We start from the raw sequence: 7,443 nt of genomic DNA, 5'->3' as shown, positions 1-7,443 counted from the left end.
TCATACCCATTAGCATGGCTGCTATGAAAAAAGCAGAAAATAACAACTGTTGGTTAGGTTGTGAAGAAATTTGAGCCCTTGTGCACTGTTAATGAGAATGTAAAATGGTACAGTCACTATGAAAAACATTATGGAGGTTCCTCAAAAATTTAAAAATGAGTCGACATATGAACCAACAATCTTACTTCTGTAGAGCCAAAGGAGTTGAAATCAGGATCTTGAGCAGACATCTGCACTCCCATGTTCATTGCAATAGTTAAAACATAGAAGCAACATACATGCCCATTGATGAATTGGTGGATAAAGAAAATGTGGCATGTATACAAAATGGAATACAATTCTGCCATTAAAAAGAAGAAAACCCTATTGCAACAACATGGATGAACCTGAAGGACATTATGCTGAGTAAAATAATAGAAAATTCATAGAAGCAGGGAGTAGAAGGGTGGTTGTCAGGGGCTGGGAGAGGGAAAAACAGGGGAGTATTAGTCAAAGGGTACAAACTTTCAGTTATACAAGATGAACAAGGTCTAGAGATCTGTTTTACTACACAGAACTTGTAGTTAACAATGTTGTATACTAAAGATTTGGCTAAGAGGGTAGATCTTATGTTAAGTGTTTGTATCACAAAAAATAATAAATAAAGAGGGTGGAAGGAAACTTTTAGAGATACAGATATGACACAGATTATTGTGATGGTTTCATGGTTATATACTTATCTCTAATGTCATCAAGTTGTATGCATTAAATATGCACAGGTTTTTGTATGTCAATCATACCTCAATAAAGTTGTTTAAACATTTTTTAAAAGAATAATATATTTTATTGTTAAAAAGGAAGTCTTGTTGCATACTGCAACATGGATAAATCTTAAGGACATTATGCTAAGTTAAATAAGCCAGGCACAAAAAACCAAATACTGCATGCTTTATTTATGTGAGATGTCTAAAGTAGTCAAACTCATAGAAACAGAAAGTAGAATGCTGATTGCTAGGAGCAAAAAGAGGAGTTGTCCAATGTATGTAGAGTTTCAGTTTTACAAAATGAACAAATCCTAGAAATCTGTTGTAAAATGTGAATATAGTTAACACTACTGACCTGTTCACTCAAAAATGGTTGAGATATATGATATGGTTAAGATGTAATGTCTCAGATGTAACATACTGTATGAGTTCAACTATATGACATTCTGGAAAAGTAACAACTATGGAGACAGTACAAAGATCAATGACTGCCATGTGTTTGAAGGAGGAAAGGATTAGTGGGCAGAGTCAGAAGATTTTCAGGGGAATGCAATTATTCTGTATGATCTATGATGATAGACATGTCACTATCATTATATACTTGGCCAAACCCATAAAGTGTACAACACTGAGTGAAACTTAACATAAACCATGGTCTTTGGGTAATAATGATGTTTCATTCGTAACAAATATACCATGCTGGTGGGGGATACTGATAATGGGAGAGGTAGTGCGTGAGTGAGGACCATGGGAAATCTCTGTAGCTTTCTCTCAATTTTCACAAGATGTGGAACTAGTAGATAAATAGATACCTAGGTTAATCAAATAGACTAAGTGCAAAAATGTATCCACAAATATATGGAATGTAGAATAGTTCAAGAAAGATGTAAACGCATTCAGTGGAGAAAGTATAATCTTTTTAACAAACGTTTAAACACTTGGCTATCAATATGCACACACAAAATATTTTGATCTATACCTCATACCATATACAAAATAAGTTCAACTTCTGCACAGCAAAAGAAACTTTAAACTCCAATAAACAGAAAACCTACAGAATGGGAAAAATATTTGCAAATTATGCACCTGACAAAGTTCCAATATCCAGAATCTATGAGGAACTTAAACAATTAAATCCCACTAAAATAGGCAAAAGACATAACAGACACTTCTCAAAAGAAGACATACAAGCGGCCAATAAATATATGAAAAAGTGCTCCACATCACTATCAGAGAAATGCAAATCAAAGTCGAAATGAGATTCCATCTAACACCAGTCAGAAGGACTATTACTAAAATGTCAAAGACAACTGATGTTGGCAAGGCTTTGGAGAAAAGGGAACGCTTACACACTATTGGTATGAATGTAAATTAGTCCAGCCACTGAGGAAGGCCATTGGGAGATTTCTCAACGAACTTAGAACTATCATTTGATCAATGAATCTTACTACTGTGTATATCCCCAAAAAGACACATGCACTTGTGTGGTCATCACAGCACTCTTCATAATAGCAAAGACATGGAATCAACCTAAATGCCCATCAAGGATACATATACACCCTGAAAGACTAGGTGGTCATAAAAAAAAGAACAAGATTATGTCCTTTGCAGCAACATGGATGCAGTGGAAGGTCATTATTCTAAGCTAATTAACACAGACATAGAAAACCAAATACTGCATATTCTCACTTATAAATGGAGCTAAATGATGAGAACACATGGGCACATAGAGGTAAATAACAGACACTGTGGCCTACCTGAGGGTAGAGGGTGGGGGAAGAAAGGGATCAGGAAAAGTAATTAGTGGGTACTAGGGTTCATACCTGGGTGACAAAATAGTCTGTTCAACAAACCCCTGTGACACGGGCTTACCTATATAACAAAACTGCATATGTACTCCAGAGCTTAATATAAACGTTAAGAAAAAGAGATTTCAAAAATTGGAAGTGTTAAATTGAAATGAAATATTATATTCAATAAACATATTATATTTACACATTCATACATACAATTAAAAAATATAAATAATAATTATTTTAAAATGGAACAAATACATATGGAATGATTTTGATTTGTTACAAAGTGCTTGTATTTAAAAATAGTGGTTTGCTGTCTTTATGAGATACTCATAAAGATACTCCTTTAACATAAACATAAAAAATATGAAAATGAAAAATGGAAAAAATATACCATGCAACACAAACTGGTAGAAAACTACTTTAATATACTGTAATAAGATAAAACAGAAATTGTTATTAGAAATGAAGAAGCATATTCATAGTGATATATTTCTCTATATACCATTAGTAATTTTAAAATAATTGTACATACCTAATAATACACAATATAGAATTGAAAGAAGTAAATGAATAAATAATAAAATTAGGGATCTAATCACTTCTCTTTCACATCTCATCACACAAACAGATACATCACTGACTATAGAGAGATTTAAACTATGCAATTAGCCAACACACCTGTGTATACACACACATATAAACTGTATATTAATTCGGAATACTAATTTTTTAAGCTACATTATATTTTCATAAGCCTATGCATTTTAATATAAAATTTAGAAGTTTGCTCTAAGTGCAGTAGCACTAGCCAAAGTTGGCCAGTGGACAGTTAAAATGTACCAATTCAAGTTTAATATTAACTAATTAGAAGTAAATAACATTAAACATAAGTTTATGAGTCACACTAGCTACATTTACACAGAGATGAAGAACATTTCTAGCCTCACAGACAATGTTCTAACTACAGTTTACTAGCACAGAAGTCAATAATCAAAACTTTAGGAACTTTATATGGTTTTATATTCAGTAAATATAATTCTAAATAAACTAAAGGCCTAATAAATTATCACAATAAATGTTCACAATTTTTACATCAGTTATAAGGAAAATAGAGCAAAATATTTTCTTGGGAAAAATGGATTACCTTAAATGCATATATTACAACAAAATTGCAGATACGGAATTGTCTGAATAAAAACAGAAATATGAAATTAACTGAAATTAAATAGAAGTAAAGTGGTAGGAAGAAAACAATAAATAGTAAGAAATCACGACAAAGAGCAAAATTACAGTAGAGAGGGTCAATGGGGCTAAAGGTATTTTTATTGAAAGGACTTAATAAAATTGATAAAAGACTATTAAAGAATATGAGAAGGCACAAATATTTTTATAGATTAAGGGAAAACCATTGTGATTTTTACAGGTATGAAACAGATAATGAAACCATATTATGAATACTTTTATATCCATATGAGATAGAAAATTATTGAAAATGCAAATTACCAAATTGCAATACAACAAACCGAAATCTTAGTAACCTCTATAAACATACACTTTGTAAATATGGGTGAAATGTCTATATGTGCTGAAGAGATTGACTTTCCTACATAAACTTTCCTACAAAAACATTCTACAAACTCAGATGGCATCACTAGTGAATAATTGCATTTTAAAATAAAACAGTACCCTTACACAGTCTTCTAGGTTACAGAAAAAGAGAAATGCTTCCCAATATATCCTTAAGAGCAAAGCCTCTCATGTACATAGCTATAAATAAAAACACAGTGTAATCTCCTGTGCATTAATAAAGTTAAACAGGCAATACGGAATGACCAGTATGGTTTATTTCAGACTGGTTTAGCATTTGAGAGAAGCGAAATAGTTTACTTTATAAACATTATGCAGAGAAAACATGAATCATTCCAATTGATGCCAAAACAATAAAAATGTTACAATTGATAACAAAATCTATTAGAAAAACAGGAATATGATAAAACTGCTTCAGTATGAGAAAGGTATAATAAAAACAAACAAACTTTGTAAATATGGATGAAATGTTGCAATCTTTTTACCTAAAATAGGAAATGATACATATGATAGACATATAACCTTTCTGTGGCTTCTATTCAACATTCAAAATAAAACCTTAGCTAGTCCAGATTCAATGCAATCTGTATCGACATGCCACTGACATTCTTCACAGAAAGAGTAAAAGCAATCCTCAAATTCATACAGAACCACAAAACACCCAGCATAGCCAAAGCAATTCTGAGCAAAATATCAAAGCTGGAGGCGTCACATTACCTGAATATACTGCAAAGCTATAGCAACCAAAACAACATGGTGCTGGTATTAAAACAGACATATAGACCAACGAATCCAGAAATAAATCCATGAGTTTACAGTCAACTCACTTTTGACAAAGGTGCCAGGAACATCCATTGGAAAAAAAGATAGTCTCTTCAAAAAACAATTCTGGGAAAACTGCATATCCATATGCAGAAGAATTAAATTAAACTCCTCTCTCTCACCATATACAAAACCAAACTAAAATGGATTAAAGACTTAGATATAAGATCTGAAACTATAAAACTGCTGGGAAAAAACACTGGAGAAATGCTTTAGATACTGGTCTGGGCAGAAAACTCTTGAGTAAGACCTCAAAAGCACAGGCAACAAAAGTAAAAATGGACAAATAGGATTACATCAAGCTAAAATGCTTTGGCACAGCAAAGGAAACAATCAACAGAGTGAAAATACAGCCTACATAATGGGAGAAAATAATTTTAAGCTATTCTACTGACAAGAGAATAATAACCAGAATATATAATGAACTCAAACAACTTAGTAACAAGAAACCAAATAACTAGATTAAAAAAATGAGTGAAAGATCTGAATACACGTTTTTCAAAGGAAGACATACAAATAGCTAATAGGTATATGAAAAAGGGCGCAACATCACTAATCATCAGAGAAATGCAAATAAAAACTACAATGAAATGTCATCTCACCCCAGTTAGAATGGCTATTATCAAAAAGGCAATAATGGATGCTGATGAGGGTGTGGAGAAAAGGGAACCCTTGTATACTGTTGTGGGAAAGTAAATTAGTACAGTCATTATGGAAAACAGTATGGAGATTCCTCAAAATGTGAAAAATAGAACCACCATATGATCCAGCAAACCTACTGCTGGGTGTATATTCAAAAGAAAGGAAACCAGGTTATCAAAGATAGATCTACACTACCATGTTTACTGCAGTGCTATCCACAATAGCTAAGATGTGGAATCAAGCTAAATATTCATCAGTGGATGAATGGATTAAGAAAATGTGGTACAGATAGATCACATACGTGTGGAATAATAATGGAACATTATTCAGTCATAAAAAAATAAAATCCTTGTAATTTGCAACAACATGGTTGGAACTGGAGGACATCATGTTAAGTGAAATGAGCCAGGCACAAAAAGGTAAATATCACATGTTCTCACTCATATGTGGGAACTAATACAATTGATCTCATGGAGGTAGAGGGTAGAATGATGGCTACCAGAGCTGGGAAGGATAGTGTCAGGGGTATGAAGAAAGGTAGCACAATGGTAGCACAATAAGGCAGCTATATTTAATAATAATTTATTGTATATTTCAAAATAACTAGGGGAGTAGATTTCAGATGTTCCCAACACAAAGAAACGAAAATTTTTGAGGTGATGCATATCCTAATTACTTGATTTGATCATTACACATTGTATGCTTGTATCAAAATATCACGTATATGCCATAAATATGTACACTATTATGTAGTCATAATTTTTTAAGTTATAAAAAAGAAATAGAGAAAATATTGCAATTGGAAAGAAAAGATAAAAGTGGGATTATTTAGAGATAAAATACCTGTTAATATAGGAAACCTGAAAAATTACACCTAAAATGACAAATTTTATACAAAAAAATTCAGTGAAGTAACTGGATATAAGAATAACTTGCAAATTTCAATTGTATTTCTATTTATAGCAACAATTACTAAAGAAATTTTTAAAATAAGGATGCCATTTGTAAAACTGTGAATCTGAAATACTATGTTTGTTTGCTAGCTATATATATATTTCTATTAATTATAATTTAGTGTATTTTCATAATTATAATTCTAAATAACCTGATATATGCTTATATGCATGTTGGGTGTTTTTATTAGAAATACATTTATTTGCATTTACATACTTATTTCATTTTTATAAACTAAGTAATTTTTTGTCACATTAAAGAATTAAAACAACAAAATCTTTCACAAAGATGCCAAATAATGTAACATTCACTAATGTTCTCTTTTTAAATTTGAGGTACCGATGTATACTATTCCTGCAAACACCCACTTATTGTTTTTAATTAAATAGCATTATACAGTCACGTGCAACTTAATGATGGTTATACATTCTGATTAATGGGTCGCGAGGCAATTTTGTCATTGTGTGAATATCATAGTTTGCTTATACAAACTTGGATGGCATAGCCTACTACACACATGGGCTATCTGGTGTAACTTACAGCTCCTCAGCTACAAACCTGTACAGCATGCTACTCTATTGAATACTGTAGACAAATGTAGCACAATGGTAAGTATGTGTTTATTTAAACATATCTCAACATAGAAAAGGTACAGTAAAAACACAATATAAAAGATAAAAAATGGTACACCTGTGTAGCGCACTTAATGGAGCTTGTAGAACTGGGAGTTTCCCTGGGTGGGTCAGCGAGTGTTGTTGAGTGGAATGTGAAGGCCTAGGACAGTATTGTGCACTACTGGACACTTTTTAAACACTATACACTTAGACAACATGAGATTTATAATAATCTTTTCTTCAATAATATTAAATAACTTACTCTAACTTTTTACTTTATAA

Source organism: Papio anubis, chromosome 9 (assembly GCF_008728515.1).
Source record: "Papio anubis isolate 15944 chromosome 9, Panubis1.0, whole genome shotgun sequence".
Lineage (NCBI taxonomy): Eukaryota > Metazoa > Chordata > Mammalia > Primates > Cercopithecidae > Papio > Papio anubis.
The sequence above is the reverse complement of the archived record's forward strand: the minus strand, read 5'-3'. Positions refer to the sequence as shown.